This window comes from Lissotriton vulgaris, chromosome 4_2 (genome assembly GCF_964263255.1).
Source record: "Lissotriton vulgaris chromosome 4_2, aLisVul1.2, whole genome shotgun sequence".
Classification (NCBI taxonomy): domain Eukaryota; kingdom Metazoa; phylum Chordata; class Amphibia; order Caudata; family Salamandridae; genus Lissotriton; species Lissotriton vulgaris.
The window spans coordinates 5,627,986-5,648,928 of NC_141692.1; positions in this window are offsets into that span (position 1 = coordinate 5,627,986).

The following is a 20,943-nucleotide window of genomic DNA, read 5'->3' on the forward strand; positions in this document are numbered from 1 at the left end:
AGTCATATACCCACACACTGGAACATCCTTTTCATACACTCCGAAACACATTCAATTTCAAACACATGACCACTTACATTCTCTAAGTCATATACTCACACACTTGAGCACCCTTTTCATACACTCTGAAACACATTCAATTTCATACCCACGACCACTTACAATCTCTTAGTCATATACTTACACACTAAAAGATCCTTTTCATATAATCTGAAACACATTCAATGTCACACACACGACCACTGACATTCTCTCAGTCAGTATACTCACACACTTAAACACCCTTTTCATAATTCTGAAACACATTCAATTTCACAAACACAATAACCACTTACATTCTCTCAGTCATATACTCACACACTTGAACACCCTTTTCATACACTCTGAAACACATTCAATTTCATACACACGACAACTTACATTCTCTCAGTCATATACTCACACACAAAAAGATCCTTTTCATACACTCTGAAATACATTCAATTTTACACACATGACCACTTATATTTTCTCCATCATATACCCACACACTAAAACACCCTTTTCATAACTCTGAAACAAATTCAATTTCACACACACGACCACTTATATTCTCTCAGTCATATTCTCACACACTTGAACATCTTTTTCATACACTCCGAAACACATTCAATTTCACACACATGACCACTTACATTCTCTCAGTCATATACTCACACAATTGAACACCCTTTACATACACTCTGAAACACATTCAATTTCATACACATGACCACTTACATTCTGTCAGTCATATACTCACACACTTGAACATCATTTTCATATACTCTGAAACACATTCGATTTTACACACAAGACCACTTAAATTCTCTCAGTCATATACTCACACACTTAAACACCCTTTTCATAACCCTGAAACACATTCAATTTCACAAACAAAACAACCATTTACATTCTCTCAGTCATATACCCACACACTGGAACATCCTTTTCATACACTCCGAAACACATTCAATTTCAAACACATGACCACTTACATTCTCTAAGTCATATACTCACACACTTGAGCACCCTTTTCATACACTCTGAAACACATTCAATTTCATACCCACGACCACTTACAATGTCTTAGTCATATACTCACACACTAAAAGATCCTTTTCATATAATCTGAAACACATTCAAGTTTTACACACATGACCACTTATATTTTCTCAGTCATATACTCACACACTAAAACACCCTTTTCATAACTCTGAATCACATTCAATTTCACACACACAACCACTTATATTCTCTCAGTCATATACTCACACACGTAAACACCCTTTTCATACACTCCTAAACACATTCGATTTCACGCATATGACCATTTACATTCTCAAGTCATATACTAACACACTAAAACATCCTTTTCATACACTCTGAAACACATTCAATATCACACACATGACCACTTACATTCTCTCAGTCATATACTTACACACTTAAACACCCTTTTCATAACTCTGAAAAACATTCAATCTCACACACACAACCACTTACATTCTCTCAGTTATATACTCACACACTAAAACATTTGTTTCATACACATTCAATTTCATACACATGACCACTTACATTCTGTCAGTCATATACTCACACACTTGAACATCATTTGCATATACTCTGAAACACATTCGATTTTACACACAAGACCATTTACATTCTCTCAGTCATATACCCACACACTGGAACATCCTTTTCATACACTCCGAAACACATTCAATTTCAAACACATGACCACTTACATTCTCTAAGTCATATACTCACACACTTGAGCACCCTTTTCATACACTCTGAAACACATTCAATTTCATACCCACGACCACTTACAATCTCTTAGTCATATACTTACACACTAAAAGATCCTTTTCATATAATCTGAAACACATTCAAGTTTTACACACATGACCACTTATATTTTCTCAGTCATATGCTCACACACTAAAACACCCTTTTCATAACTCTGAATCACATTCAATTACACACACACAACCACTTATATTCTCTCAGTCATATACTCACACACGTAAACACCCTTTTCATACACTCTTAAACACATTCGATTTCGCGCATATGACCATTTACATTCTCAAGTCATATACTCACACACTAAAACATCCTTTTCATACACTCTGAAACACATTCAATATCACACACATGACCACTTACATTCTCTCAGTCATATACTCACACACTTGAACACCCTTTTCATACACTCTGAAACACATTCAATTTCATACACACGACCACTTACATTCTCTCAGTCATATACTCACACACTAAAAGATCCTTTTCATACACTCTGAAATACATTCAATTTTACACACATGACCACTTATATTTTCTCCATCATATACCCACACACTAAAACACCCTTTTCATAACTCTGAAACAAATTCAATTTCACACACACGACCACTTATATTCTCTCAGTCATATTCTCACACACTTGAACATCTTTTTCATACACTCCGAAACACATTCAATTTCACACACATGACCACTTACATTCTCTCAGTCATATATTCACACAATTGAACACCCTTTACATACACTCTGAAACACATTCAATTTCATACACTTGACCACTTACATTCTGTCAGTCATATACTCACACACTTGAACATCATTTTCATATACTCTGAAACACATTCGATTTTACACACAAGACCACTTAAATTCGATCAGTCATATACTCACACACTTAAACACCCTTTTCATAACCCTGAAACACATTCAATTTCACAAACAAATCAACCATTTACATTCTCTCAGTCATATACCCACACACTGGAACATCCTTTTCATACACTCCGAAACACATTCAATTTCAAACACATGACCACTTACATTCTCTTAGTCATATACTCACACACTAAAAGATCCTTTTCATACACTCTGAAATACATTCAATTTTACACACATGACCACTTACATTTTCTCCATCATATACCCACACACTAAAACACCCTCTTCATAACTCTGAAACAAATTCAATTTCACACACACGACCACTTATATTCTCTCAGTCATATTCTCACACACTAAAACATCCTTTTCATACACTGAAACACATTCAATTTCACACACATGACCACTTACATTCTCTCAGTCATATACTCACACTTAAACACCTTTTTCATAAATCTGAAACACATTCAATTTCACACACACAACTACCTACATTTTCTCAGTTATATACTCACAAACTAAAACATTCTTTTTATACACTCTGAAACACATTCAATTTTACACACATGACCACTTACATTCTCTCATTCATATACTCCCATTCTAAAAGATCATTTTCATACACTCTGAAACACATTCAATTTCATACACATGACCACTTACATTCTGTCAGTCATATACTCACACACTTGAACATCATTTGCATATACTCTGAAACACATTCGATTTTACACACAAGACCATTTACATTCTCTCAGTCATATACCCACACACTGGAACATCCTTTTCATACACTCCGAAACACATTCAATTTCAAACACATGACCACTTACATTCTCTAAGTCATATACTCACACACTTGAGCACCCTTTTCATACACTCTGAAACACATTCAATTTCATACCCACGACTACTTACAATCTCTTAGTCATATACTTACACACTAAAAGATCCTTTTCATATAATCTGAAACACATTCAAGTTTTACACACATGACCACTTATATTTTCTCAGTCATATGCTCACACACTAAAACACCCTTTTCATAACTCTGAATTTCATACCCACAACCACTTACATTCTCTCAGTTATATACTCACACACTAAAACATTTGTTTCATACACATGACCACTTACATTCTGTCAGTCATATACTCACACACTTGAACATCATTTGCATATACTCTGAAACACATTCGATTTTACACACAAGACCATTTACATTCTCTCAGTCATATACCCACACACTGGAACATCCTTTTCATACACTCCGAAACACATTCAATTTCAAACACATGACCACTTACATTCTCTAAGTCATATACTCACACACTTGAGCACCCTTTTCATACACTCTGAAACACATTCAATTTCATACCCACGACCACTTACAATCTCTTAGTCATATACTTACACACTAAAAGATCCTTTTCATATAATCTGAAACACATTCAATGTCACACACACGACCACTGACATTCTCTCAGTCAGTATACTCACACACTTAAACACCCTTTTCATAATTCTGAAACACATTCAATTTCACAAACACAATAACCACTTACATTCTCTCTTTCATATACTCACACACTTGAACACCCTTTTCATACACTCTGAAACACATTCAATTTCATACACACGACAACTTACATTCTCTCAGTCATATACTCACACACAAAAAGATCCTTTTCATACACTCTGAAATACATTCAATTTTACACACATGACCACTTATATTTTCTCCATCATATACCCACACACTAAAACACCCTTTTCATAACTCTGAAACAAATTCAATTTCACACACACGACCACTTATATTCTCTCAGTCATATTCTCACACACTTGAACATCTTTTTCATACACTCCGAAACACATTCAATTTCACACACATGACCACTTACATTCTCTCAGTCATATACTCACACAATTGAACACCCTTTACATACACTCTGAAACACATTCAATTTCATACACATGACCACTTACATTCTGTCAGTCATATACTCACACACTTGAACATCATTTTCATATACTCTGAAACACATTCGATTTTACACACAAGACCACTTAAATTCTCTCAGTCATATACTCACACACTTAAACACCCTTTTCATAACCCTGAAACACATTCAATTTCACAAACAAAACAACCATTTACATTCTCTCAGTCATATACCCACACACTGGAACATCCTTTTCATACACTCCGAAACACATTCAATTTCAAACACATGACCACTTACATTCTCTAAGTCATATACTCACACACTTGAGCACCCTTTTCATACACTCTGAAACACATTCAATTTCATACCCACGACCACTTACAATGTCTTAGTCATATACTCACACACTAAAAGATCCTTTTCATATAATCTGAAACACATTCAATGTCACACACACGACCACTGACATTCTCTCAGTCAGTATACTCACACACTTAAACACCCTTTTCATAATTCTGAAACACATTCAATTTCACAAACACAATAACCACTTACATTCTCTCTTTCATATACTCACACACTTGAACACCCTTTTCATACACTCTGAAACACATTCAATTTCATACACACGACAACTTACATTCTCTCAGTCATATACTCACACACAAAAAGATCCTTTTCATACACTCTGAAATACATTCAATTTTACACACATGACCACTTATATTTTGCTCCATCATATACCCACACACTAAAACACCCTTTTCATAACTCTGAAACAAATTCAATTTCACACACACGACCACTTATATTCTCTCAGTCATATTCTCACACACTTGAACATCTTTTTCATACACTCCGAAACACATTCAATTTCACACACATGACCACTTACATTCTCTCAGTCATATACTCACACAATTGAACACCCTTTACATACACTCTGAAACACATTCAATTTCATACACATGACCACTTACATTCTGTCAGTCATATACTCACACACTTGAACATCATTTTCATATACTCTGAAACACATTCGATTTTACACACAAGACCACTTAAATTCTCTCAGTCATATACTCACACACTTAAACACCCTTTTCATAACCCTGAAACACATTCAATTTCACAAACAAAACAACCATTTACATTCTCTCAGTCATATACCCACACACTGGAACATCCTTTTCATACACTCCGAAACACATTCAATTTCAAACACATGACCACTTACATTCTCTAAGTCATATACTCACACACTTGAGCACCCTTTTCATACACTCTGAAACACATTCAATTTCATACCCACGACCACTTACAATGTCTTAGTCATATACTCACACACTAAAAGATCCTTTTCATATAATCTGAAACACATTCAAGTTTTACACACATGACCACTTATATTTTCTCAGTCATATACTCACACACTAAAACACCCTTTTCATAACTCTGAATCACATTCAATTTCACACACACAACCACTTATATTCTCTCAGTCATATACTCACACACGTAAACACCCTTTTCATACACTCCTAAACACATTCGATTTCACGCATATGACCATTTACATTCTCAAGTCATATACTCACACACTAAAACATCCTTTTCATACACTCTGAAACACATTCAATATCACACACATGACCACTTACATTCTCTCAGTCATATACTTACACACTTAAACACCCTTTTCATAACTCTGAAAAACATTCAATCTCACACACACAACCACTTACATTCTCTCAGTTATATACTCACACACTAAAACATTTGTTTCATACACATTCAATTTCATACACATGACCACTTACATTCTGTCAGTCATATACTCACACACTTGAACATCATTTGCATATACTCTGAAACACATTCGATTTTACACACAAGACCATTTACATTCTCTCAGTCATATACCCACACACTGGAACATCCTTTTCATACACTCCGAAACACATTCAATTTCAAACACATGACCACTTACATTCTCTAAGTCATATACTCACACACTTGAGCACCCTTTTCATACACTCTGAAACACATTCAATTTCATACCCACGACCACTTACAATCTCTTAGTCATATACTTACACACTAAAAGATCCTTTTCATATAATCTGAAACACATTCAAGTTTTACACACATGACCACTTATATTTTCTCAGTCATATGCTCACACACTAAAACACCCTTTTCATAACTCTGAATCACATTCAATTACACACACACAACCACTTATATTCTCTCAGTCATATACTCACACACGTAAACACCCTTTTCATACACTCTTAAACACATTCGATTTCGCGCATATGACCATTTACATTCTCAAGTCATATACTCACACACTAAAACATCCTTTTCATACACTCTGAAACACATTCAATATCACACACATGACCACTTACATTCTCTCAGTCATATACTCACACACTTGAACACCCTTTTCATACACTCTGAAACACATTCAATTTCATACCCACGACCACTTACAATCTCTTAGTCATATACTTACACACTAAAAGATCCTTTTCATATAATCTGAAACACATTCAATGTCACACACACGACCACTGACATTCTCTCAGTCAGTATACTCACACACTTAAACACCCTTTTCATAATTCTGAAACACATTCAATTTCACAAACACAATAACCACTTACATTCTCTCAGTCATATACTCACACACTTGAACACCCTTTTCATACACTCTGAAACACATTCAATTTCATACACACGACAACTTACATTCTCTCAGTCATATACTCACACACAAAAAGATCCTTTTCATACACTCTGAAATACATTCAATTTTACACACATGACCACTTATATTTTCTCCATCATATACCCACACACTAAAACACCCTTTTCATAACTCTGAAACAAATTCAATTTCACACACACGACCACTTATATTCTCTCAGTCATATTCTCACACACTTGAACATCTTTTTCATACACTCCGAAACACATTCAATTTCACACACATGACCACTTACATTCTCTCAGTCATATACTCACACAATTGAACACCCTTTACATACACTCTGAAACACATTCAATTTCATACACATGACCACTTACATTCTGTCAGTCATATACTCACACACTTGAACATCATTTTCATATACTCTGAAACACATTCGATTTTACACACAAGACCACTTAAATTCTCTCAGTCATATACTCACACACTTAAACACCCTTTTCATAACCCTGAAACACATTCAATTTCACAAACAAAACAACCATTTACATTCTCTCAGTCATATACCCACACACTGGAACATCCTTTTCATACACTCCGAAACACATTCAATTTCAAACACATGACCACTTACATTCTCTAAGTCATATACTCACACACTTGAGCACCCTTTTCATACACTCTGAAACACATTCAATTTCATACCCACGACCACTTACAATGTCTTAGTCATATACTCACACACTAAAAGATCCTTTTCATATAATCTGAAACACATTCAAGTTTTACACACATGACCACTTATATTTTCTCAGTCATATACTCACACACTAAAACACCCTTTTCATAACTCTGAATCACATTCAATTTCACACACACAACCACTTATATTCTCTCAGTCATATACTCACACACGTAAACACCCTTTTCATACACTCCTAAACACATTCGATTTCACGCATATGACCATTTACATTCTCAAGTCATATACTCACACACTAAAACATCCTTTTCATACACTCTGAAACACATTCAATATCACACACATGACCACTTACATTCTCTCAGTCATATACTTACACACTTAAACACCCTTTTCATAACTCTGAAAAACATTCAATCTCACACACACAACCACTTACATTCTCTCAGTTATATACTCACACACTAAAACATTTGTTTCATACACATTCAATTTCATACACATGACCACTTACATTCTGTCAGTCATATACTCACACACTTGAACATCATTTGCATATACTCTGAAACACATTCGATTTTACACACAAGACCATTTACATTCTCTCAGTCATATACCCACACACTGGAACATCCTTTTCATACACTCCGAAACACATTCAATTTCAAACACATGACCACTTACATTCTCTAAGTCATATACTCACACACTTGAGCACCCTTTTCATACACTCTGAAACACATTCAATTTCATACCCACGACCACTTACAATCTCTTAGTCATATACTTACACACTAAAAGATCCTTTTCATATAATCTGAAACACATTCAAGTTTTACACACATGACCACTTATATTTTCTCAGTCATATGCTCACACACTAAAACACCCTTTTCATAACTCTGAATCACATTCAATTACACACACACAACCACTTATATTCTCTCAGTCATATACTCACACACGTAAACACCCTTTTCATACACTCTTAAACACATTCGATTTCGCGCATATGACCATTTACATTCTCAAGTCATATACTCACACACTAAAACATCCTTTTCATACACTCTGAAACACATTCAATATCACACACATGACCACTTACATTCTCTCAGTCATATACTCACACACTTGAACACCCTTTTCATACACTCTGAAACACATTCAATTTCATACACACGACCAGTTACATTCTCTCAGTCATATACTCACACACTAAAAGATCCTTTTCATACACTCTGAAATACATTCAATTTTACACACATGACCACTTATATTTTCTCCATCATATACCCACACACTAAAACACCCTTTTCATAACTCTGAAACAAATTCAATTTCACACACACGACCACTTATATTCTCTCAGTCATATTGTAACACACTTGAACATCTTTTTCATACACTCCGAAACACATTCAATTTCACACACATGACCACTTACATTCTCTCAGTCATATATTCACACAATTGAACACCCTTTACATACACTCTGAAACACATTCAATTTCATACACATGACCACTTACATTCTGTCAGTCATATACTCACACACTTGAACATCATTTTCATATACTCTGAAACACATTCGATTTTACACACAAGACCACTTAAATTCGATCAGTCATATACTCACACACTTAAACACCCTTTTCATAACCCTGAAACACATTCAATTTCACAAACAAATCAACCATTTACATTCTCTCAGTCATATACCCACACACTGGAACATCCTTTTCATACACTCCGAAACACATTCAATTTCAAACACATGACCACTTACATTCTCTCAGTCATATACTCACACACTAAAAGATCCTTTTCATACACTCTGAAATACATTCAATTTTACACACATGACCACTTACATTTTCTCCATCATATACCCACACACTAAAACACCCTTTTCATAACTCTGAAACAAATTCAATTTCACACACACGACCACTTATATTCTCTCAGTCATATTCTCACACACTTGAACATCTTTTTCATACACTCCGAAACACATTCAATTTCACACACATGACCACTTACATTCTCTCAGTCATATACTCACACACTTGAACACCCTTTACATACACTCTGAAACACATTAAATTTCACGCACATGACCAATTACATTCTCTCAGTCATATAATCACACACTTAAACATCCTTTTCATACACTCTGAAACACATTCCATTTCACAAAAATGACCAGTAACATTCTCTTAGTCATATACTCACACACTTATACACCCTTTTCATACACTCTGAAAGACATTTAATTCCACATACATATACCACTTACATTCTCTCACTTGCAAACTCAAACACTTGTTGCTTTTATTTATCATCTCTCACATGTTCCCACACACACACTGCTTGGCAGTAGTGGCTCTGACAATGTTTGTAGGTGCAACACCAAGGCAGGGTCGCATTTTGTAAGACGGGAATTCACATCCGAAATATTTTCAGAGGCTGCCAGGACTGAGTCTCATTGGAGCAGAGTTCCGTGCCTGCTCCAAATCCCCTTATATGTTGACAATTCTCTAAAAAACTTATAGCCAAAAATGCAGATCCGGCTCACAGAGGTAACGCTGTGGGGCGGTGAGGCGGGGCGGGTGCATTGCTGGGTAGGGCATAGTGAAGTCTGACATACTATGGCAGTTATTTTGTCATTTATTTGCATTCACCTTTGCTGTAATATGTCAGGCTCTACTATCCCCAACCCAGCCCCGCCCTGCCTCACTGCCCCACTGCATTACCTTTGTGAGCCACCCCTGCAAAATTGACACACTGTGGAATCAATGCTAGTTGTGCATTTTTTATCACTAAGCATTGCCTTAAGTCTGGATTCCTGCCCAATGTTTCTGCGTCAGGCATAAGCAGGACCTTTAGTGTGAAGGATGCAGACCCTGCCAAGGTGGACCATATCCAATCAGATGCCAGAAGATTCACTGTCAGCCTAGAGGAATGCACAGAGCCCACACAACAAGCAGTGGCCTTGAAAGAAACTCTGATCCAATATTAAGACCACAACAATGGTCATTGTTGAACTTTGCTTGCGTGCATGGTGAGTGTGGACCGCAAAATATATGGACAGGGTCTTGTTAGTACCCAAGTTGCTCCATGTCATGTGACATGTATAACCAGTCACTGGTTTTTGCCATCTACGGTATCGCTGATGGAATTTGTAACATCCCTTAGGTAGAATGAGAAAAATGAACTACAAGCCCCAGAATGCAACAGCATTGCAAGATATAATTATGAAAGTGTCACACATTGCATGGATCATCTTTTCTCATTTGGTTTATTGCTGGTTTTCCATGTGACGTTACAGGTTTTAAATGCACTAAACTACTCTGTTTAAACATAATTTTTGATTTTTATGTCTATTTAGTTCTTGCCTAGACAGCGCATACACTGTCGCTGGTGAGATCTTTTGTTAACTTGAACTTGATGGGGACTAAGAGCCCGCCCCTTTCCTCCCATTTGTTGTCTTCACCATCACGCTCATTTCCTTGTACACGTGAACTGTGTAAGATTGACCACAGATTCAGAATATCAATAGACGTTCAATATTTAGAATGGCTAGCTTTTCAGATGACAGAGACAAATTATTTAACGATATTTTTCATGACAAGGGGATTCAATCCAAACCGACTACAAGTGTAGAAGACAAACCTGTTGGTCTGAAACAGTTATTTGTGAAACTAGAAAGGCTCCGTAAAGCGGAACTCTCTAGATGGTGGGATTTGGCCACCCTAAAAAAGTACATAGAATTGAAACAAATCCCTAGGGGTTTACGTGTAAAAATCTTCCCGACCTTTGAGGATCTTGATCCGGACCTTCTTAGTGAGTGGGAAAAGCTAATATCTGGCTCTTCATTCGGGATGATTGACATTCTCATCCGACTTGCAGAACACAAAAGAGCTAAATTATTGACTGAAATTGAGGCAATAGAAGAGGAGATAAAATCACTAAACCTACCAGAAAACACAGAAAAAAACTATAATGTTCTTAAGGGAATACTTAATTCTCATCAAATCTACATTAGGAACAAAAAATTCAGAAAACTTAAAAGAGACGAAAATGATTATCTTAATGGAAGGATTTTCACTTTCGCTAAAAAGTTTGATGAAGTGAAGCCCAGAGCAGGTACAGCTTCTCTGGCAGAGAAGAGAGCTGACACGACTACATCAGCTAGTATCTCTGATCTCTCTAGCTGTGCCAGCGGATTCAGTGAAACCAGAAGTGAGATCTCACCAAATAATGTAACTCCTGATGTGGGAAACACTGGTTCATCTTTTTTATTAGAACTGGAGAGGTTCTGCAAGGGAACCAAGTCGACATACAGTCGAAAAAACACAGGAAATGAACCAGAAGAGGTGGGAGAAAGAACAGGAACAGACGAGAGCAAACGGGTGACAAGATCAGCCTCACGTGTACAGAGAAAGTAGTGGAAAATACTGATATTGCCAATATAAGTCATATTGCTGTATGTCCTTCTGAACCTAATGATGTGTCCATTATAAATCTGTCTTCTATTACATTGAGCACTGTAGAGGAAAATGTTTTAAAGAAGGGCTTGAATTTTTGTCCGATGACCAAACCTGATTTTGTTTCATTACATATTGATTTGTTCAAATTTACTAGAAGACTAAAATTAAAAAAGTTTTTTGATGCAAACAAAAAAGTGTCAACTATTCCTGTGTATAATGTAGCTGAAAGTGGACAATCTATCAAAGATATACAAAATGTGCAAATGCTATTAGAACTTGATGACAGCATAGACAATCCACCAGGAATACATGACAATATGATAGATTTGGGTATTGATGATAATTTTACAACAAGCAGTGGTTTGAAAAACAAGTCTATCTTTGTTCCACAACTTCCACATGATAATCTGATTGACTGTTTCTTTAGAGCGGTTACAGCAGAGCTCTACAAATTAGAAGATAAATTCAAATGGTCATCTATCACAAAATGTGATAATATAAGTACACAGGAAAGGAGAGCCCTCAAACAATTATGTGGTTATGACAATACAGTTCTTAGAGAGGCCGACAAAGGAGGTAATATCGTCCTCATGGACAAAAGCGACTATTTTGCAGAAATAGATAGACAACTTATGGACACCACCTCCTATACTTGCATTACAGCCATTCCCACATCTGAAGTCAATTTCCGTTTGGAGAAAATGTTGAAATACTGGCACAGTACAGGGGTTTTGTCTGATGCAGAACTTAAATATCTGTATAACCCCAATCCCTTGGCAGCTTACATATATATTCTTCCCAAAATACATAAAAGTACGACCAAACCACTGAGAAGACCTATAATATCAGGAATTGGCTGTGCCACAGAACACATCTCTGAGTATATAGATATTACATTACAACCCATTGTACGCAATCTGCCCTCATACTAAGGACCTCCTTAATAAACTAGAAAATTTGACATGGATGGATGATGCCCTATTGGTGACACTAGATGTTTGTGCTCTATACACCAGTATTCCAGTTGATAAAGGTATGGAGGCCCTTACTTATTTTCTTGCCAAACGTGATGCTACCCTATACTATCATACTGAAATGATCTTGGAATTTACCCGTTTTGCCCTTAACAACAACTATTTTATTCACAACAAAAAATGGTTTCATCAGCATCTAGGTGTAGCCTTGGGGGCCAAATTATTGCCCTCGTTTGCTAATATCTATATGGGATTCTTTGAAGAATTCCACATTTGGAAAAATGGTCCCCCTGAATTGTCGAATCACATCATTTTTTGGTGTCGATTTATAGACAATATTTTTTTAATATGGGGAGGCGATGAAACATCGCTCAACCAGTTTGTCATGTACATTAATGACAATACATACAATCTAAGCTTCACTTCACACCACAGCAAAAGCAGTGTAGACTTTCTGGACATAACCCTATTTGTGAACAATGATAAACTGGAAAGTAAATTATATCGAAAAAGTACTGCTTGTAATGCAGTACTGCATGCAAGCAGTGCTCATCCATCATCTCAGATTACTGCAATTCCATTTGGTGAAATGACCAGATTGCGTCGTAACTGCAGCCGTGAAACTGATTTTCAAAATGAGATAAATAACCTAAAAGAACGCTTTACAGTGAGAGGATATGATAGGGCAATACTAGACAAAGCACATGATTGTATTAACAAAGTGGCTAGATCTGAAACTCTTAAACAGAAACCCAAGAAAAAGAACAAAAAACAACTACAGAGAAAGTAGCTTTCATTACTCAGTTCAATTCTCACAGCAATCAGGTGTACAAGACAATTAATAAACATTGGAGCATTCTCAGAATGGATCCAGACCTGGAATCCTATCTCACTAACAAACCTAGAATTGTGTACAGACGAGGACAAACCCTTAGGAATCAAATTAGTCCCTCTATAATTAAGGAACCTGTACCAACAGGGAATACGAGCACATGGTTTCCAAACAAACCTAAAGGCTTCTTCAAATGCACCCAATGCTGTGTCTGCCAATTTGCTGATGATAAAAAGAAAAGCTTTAAGTACAATTCCCAACAAACCCATCCGATTGATCAATTCATAAATGTCAGGATCCAACCTCTGCTTGTTGCCAATATGTACCTATGCTTCTTTGTTCAACCTTATATGTTCAACCTTATATTGCACTGAGTGTTTCCAATACAAGTTCAATTCCCTTTGTGCATTTATCTGAAGGTATTCATCGATGTAAATAACAATGCTGCTGCTCTCCGTTTATTGCCAGTGCTTGTTTTATTAGTGACTGGGTGATGCTTTGTTTAACTTGAATTTGCCAATGCTTATTGAGTTCCATGTGGGTCTCGAAGGTTTGCTTTGTAGTCCTTTTTTCCCCTCTGCAGCTTCCGTACCCGCTTCTGAGTGTATTTAAGCGGCCACGCCCTGGAGACCGTGCGGATTATTCTCGCCGGTTCCTGGGACACGTCACCTTCAGCTTCGCTCGTCGGAAGGATCCTGCAGCTGTTTCCGGTCTTCGGATGAGCCCCGCAGTTCCTCCAGTGAAAGCCTGCAGTTCCTGAAATGGTAGTAAAGTACCACAAATCTCCGCTTGCCTGAGAGCAGGTCGGATGTACCCTTTTTCTTCTTTGGAGCACGAACGCCGGAAGCCACGCCTAATCTTCTCGTCGTGCCGATTCATCTGGGTTATTTGGCTGATGTCCGAGTTCTAGAGTCCCGAATGTTTTGAGCCCTGAATACATTCTTACAGAGTTATCGAGTGGCATTTAAAGCTCGATTTCGAATCTTAGGTTGCAGCATTATCGAGTGGCATTTAAACCCGATTTCGAATCTTTGGTTACAGCGTTAACGAGTGACATTTTAAACTCGATTTCGAATCTTGTTGGCAGCGCATTAGAGGGATATTATTTTCTGCGCATTTGAGTGACTTTGCAAACTAGAGGTGTATACAGTATTAACCTTTGTTGTCTGATGAACGCTAACTTGGTGATGATATTTGACACTAAAACCTTGCGACTAAATTCTAGACTCAGTTAAACCTTGGGAATCTTTGCATGAAACAAATGCAAGGGTGATTATTTGAGAAGTACTTTTATTTCATGTTATACTTTAGATATACTGGAATGAGACTATAATTTGAATACAGGATAGGAAACAGATGTTATGTTGCCTTATTCAGAGTAATGCTAAGTAATGCCTCTAGTGATTGTTAACCAGATATTTTTCCTAGGTGCAGAACACAAGTACACTTAGCTGGTGTACACAGGAGTTCGAGTGTTCCAGTGTGTTTTCTCGTTCCAGATCTCCCTCCCCGCAGTACCCTCCCTTACCTCCCCTCGTCTAGCCACTTTGACCCTCTGCGTAACTTTCTTAAGGTGCAGAGTCAGAGCTGCTGGAAGGTGGGCTTTTGGGTACTGCTCCCGGGGAACACTAAATTGACCTTTTAGGAAAAGGTCCCTGACAATAAATTGTAATACGAAATTTACTGTGTATTGCATAGTGTGTCAGTGTGGCCTAATCTATGTTGGGAGCTCCACTAGACCTCTCAAAGAAAGAATCCAAGAACATATACGAGCTATTCGTAATTGTTACAGAAGTTATCCTTTGGCAGTTCACTATAACACAGCTCATGCCGGTTCTGAAATAATTGCGATTAAATTCCATGGCATTACTGAGGTAAAAGCCAATCCGAGAGGAAGGGACAGAACCAGTGCACTCAGAAAATGTGAATCTCAATGGCTTATTAAATTACGAGCGGTAGATATGGGACTTAACATTGACCGCGAGCTTCATGTCTTTCTCAAAGACTAGATCACCAATTACATCTAGATTTCTGTTTACCATCATGTACATATATAGACGCTAATATATATATCTCTTTACTTCTATACGAATGTGTAATCATCTGTAAAAACTATGCACTTTAACTACTGTAACATTTTGATACATCGTATATTATACTAACCTTAAGGTCAATACTGTTTTAATAACAATACCTCTCTTTGTTCTTTTCTTGGTGGTGTATGCTTACAAAAAAGCCCTACTTTGTTTTCAACTCTCCTGAAGCCCATTCCAACATGTCTGTCACGGGTTTACCACAATTGGAAACTATTTTGGTTAACGTATCAAAGTAATTTTTGGGAACTTAACGTAACTGATGCTTGTGTCCAAAGATATAACCCATTGTTAAATTTCAAATTCTTAAGCAAGGAGAATGCGCATATTTTCCGCATAACCTCCATCGGTCGGTATTTGTGCCTCCCCGACACTCAAATATGGATGCCATTTCCACACGGGTAGTTTGTTATTGTACGAGCTAGTCCTTCTTTTATTTCTCTTGCCTAATGGCCCACGTGGGTGGCGGCGCATTCAATCTAGCGGCCAGTGCTTAAAATGCCGCTTGTCGACTCACATCGTTTCGCGATACGGAGACCGTTTGGGTGAGGAAATGCGATAGCCTGACTTATGGTAAGCGCCCACTAGTTATTGCAATGCACGGTACCGGTTGGTTAATAGGGAAAGTCCGGTTACCTAATTGGTTTTTTACTTATGTCGTTTCAGCTTATCAACTTATCATGGTTGTAAATTCTACTTTTCATATAATACCGGTCTGCTTTCGAGTGTTCGTCTCTATGAACCTGATATAAACAGACGTGTACCTATCCATCGAATAAATATATAGCTCGGTGAGTCTTTAAATATCACTAACATGGATGTTTCCATTTATATATAGGCTGACACACTAATATACCTGTGTGTGTATTAAAACAGGACATACATGCTTTCTCTCGCATTACTAACTTAGTATCTTATGTGAGTTTTGCTGGCTCTCACCGTACACTCTGTGTGGGCACCTTATGGTTAAATGTGAACTTCTGATATCTTAGAGAGGGATTTGCACAGCCGCCTTCTTAATATGTCAGGCTTGTTTTACCCAGTATAACGTTTCTTAGCAGCCGGGTTTACCGTTTATTAATTCGGTGTGCTAGCATACAGGAGCTTCAAATTACTTTTGGGCATTGTGTGATATACTTCTTTTTCTTTCCCCAATTGTCCGTCAATAGCTTATGAGCTGGGTCGTACCTGACCACCGTGATTGTTGCTACAGACCGGAAGACTTTCCTTATCTCGCAATTTGCTCCACCTCTCACCCTGCCACATATACTTTGGGTGAGTTGACTGGCATTCCAATTACTTTAGGCATGGGTGCTCTATAATTTCCAATATACGCACTGATAGCATCATCCATGGTAGTGCAAGTGTACACTATACGCACAAATATTATGAAATCTTCATGTGCGTCTATTATATTCCTTTAGGCACAAAATGATTGCTCTATGAAATCGACTTTATAGGTTAATCTCTAATTTAGTTACCATGCTATACTAAATCTATATAAATCTAATATAGTTCCTTTGCGGCCTTAGTAATACAGGTTGTTTGTTTGGACACGTGTACCAGTGGGTTGAGATTCTTAACTTGGACTTTTTCTTGTGCTCTATCTCCTCAGATATTAAGTTTCAATCCTAAATCACGGCCTATTCTGCTCAAACGTGATGCTCAATACATATCTCAGTTTGCCGTGTTCATGGTGGGTGTGCTTATATATATATATGTTTTAAACTGTATATATGGATTATATTTGTTACACGTAATGCTCTTAGCCCCATAGGGATCCCTCCCCAATGTAAAGATATCCCTTTGGTATTCGGGATACCTTTGTTTTATATTGTAAATATTGCCTAGACTATCTTACATGCCATTATGTGAGAAAATATATCACAAGATTAAATACAACATCTGATGTGGTATTGTGTCACGTACATTGGAGTCAATGTTAATATGTATAAATGCACTAATGTATATATGTCTTTTTTAACTTGCTATCACACTGTATATATGTTTTTTTAACTTGTTATCACATTGTACATTGTTTGAATTTTTTCCAGCATTGAAAAAGTCCTTGTGTAGGACGAAACACGTGTTGGTGATTTCTATTTTTGCTGGGAATATCTGTTTTATGGAATTGAAAGAATAAAGATTGAAGAAAACAAAATAAGTGGACTATATCTTGAAACCCTTTATTTTGACAATTCCTATTGAATGCAACCTTGTCATTTGTTTCTTTTTGGAATACTCTATAATTAGTAGAGCTTGATATACTGAGGGCTTATAACCTATGCCCTAACTGTTAGAATTACTAGCCCACAGGAGTGCTGTCATAAGTTTCTCAAAAATTTGCTTGAATGTATGTGACACACTTTTAGTGTGTACTGACGGCACCTTCAGGTGGTAGGTGCCCTGAGTTTCTGTAGCACCCTATTGACTATTATTTTTCTTATAAGAAATAGACTACTTGATGTGTACTAAATACAGAAATAATAAGATTGTTTTGTAGAGTGTGTGCGGACGTTTCCCTTTGGGAACACTACCACCTATCTTTTGCGAATCTCCTTGGTCAGTGTGTTCCTGTTTCACTTTCTCTTTGTGGATTTGTCCCTTTAATGAAGCATGGACCAAGTGCTAATGGATTGCTTTATTAATGTCCTTCTGCTGCCTGCACTCTCTTCTGATTCAGCCACCCATCCTCTTCCTGCCCCCTTTGCACTCCGCTCTTGCACTGTTTCCTACCCACATCCCCGGCTTCTAAGTGATGGAACCAGAGGCTTTCCTATTATCCACTTTATTGCCACTCATGATGCCATACACTCCATACTCCCGATCCAAAATGGGTTATTTCTGCAACCTTTTGGAATTGGGTCTGCTTCAATATATATCAATTGGGAAAGGACATTCCCTCGATTTCTTTTCCAATTCTTCCATTTCTCAAATGTTGGCATGGATGTGATGTCTTGAGCTCTCTTACTTGAGGGAAGGTCCCCGGCCTCCTGTGTCTCTCCACTGATGCAAAGAGGCGAGTCATTCATGCTCAGTCTTTTCATTCTTGGCACTGGTGGTGTGTCTCTCAAACCTGGAATCCAGAGTTGTTTTTAAGAGACTTATATTGTTTACATTTAAAGAGCAATCTAAGGTGTCTGCTGGGGTGATGTGGCCACAGTCCATGTGATTAACATACACCCTGTGATGTGTAACACAGCCCACACGAACTGGGATGGGTTATTCCATTATTGGACTGTAATCTTTTGCTGACAATACACTGCAGTCTTTGTGAGAATCCCACTTGTGTTTATTTACCTTATACTGTATACTACATGCCTCAGATACTTACTACATATAGTAAATGACAAATGTATTCTTGCATTAGAAAGTCTCACAGACCTTTACATCACAGGTTAAAAACTGTTTTTTCAATCGAGGTATGACTGCTAACATGCACCACTGCTCAGGAGATGGGGTGTATTATAAATTAAATGTGGTTTCTGTGCTTGTACCAAAATACCTTGTACGGATGCCCACACGGGGTGCAAAGAAATTAAAAAGGTCCCTGCCTTTTGTGTCTAATTACATTGTACTTTAAACTGCAACCATCAGTGTGAATAGCACACACATATCAACCCTCCCCCCGCCCCCAAGCGCCTAGAGACCGTCATGGGGGAATGGCCGAGCTTTACAAAAACTGATTTATTTATTGATTGAAGTATTCCATTTATTGGTTTTGATAAAAATACAGTAACACAACACAACCTTCGGTCTAAACACTTGCACATACGTCATGTATTAGGAAAGAAGTGTGATGAACATTCGGACTCTCTCAATTTTTTAGATCATAGGAAAAATAAGGGGGGAAATTATCCCTTAAAGAGGAGAACCCTCACTCACCAAAAGGTGACATGCTTCATCATATGTGTTCCTCCTCCCAGTAGAAAATCCTAGTCCTACTGGGGGCCACAACTTCATTACTGTGAGGAAGGAGCTCAGGGATGTTTTCAAAGAGGTTTACTGATTGGTCTGAGATGCTAAAATCCCATATGTGAGCATTAAGGTGTAGTGAGAGTGCAGCGCAACAAAGAAAAAAATAATAGTGACTATAAAACTGCCTTTGGAAGATGCAAAAAACTATTTTTATTGGCTTGCCCTCACTGGCAGGATTAAAAAGCAATGCAATGAGTAGCATAGATTTGAAACTACTCAAAAATCAGGTCGACATGTTTCAGCCATGCAATCAATACTCTGTATCATTGGCTGTCTTTGGGACTTAAAGATTGTAGTTGAAGCTAATGCTGCTGCTAAATGAATTTAAGTGATTCCAAACATAAAGAAAAAGATAAAGATGAATAATACAACACCAGTAATCCTGCGTAGCGATGTCAGGAATATCCTCAATAGTAGGATAACAAAGCTCACCTACACCTGGCACCAGCTCAGGGAAGGAGGCCCTGCTCTGTCCGTCGGTACCTTG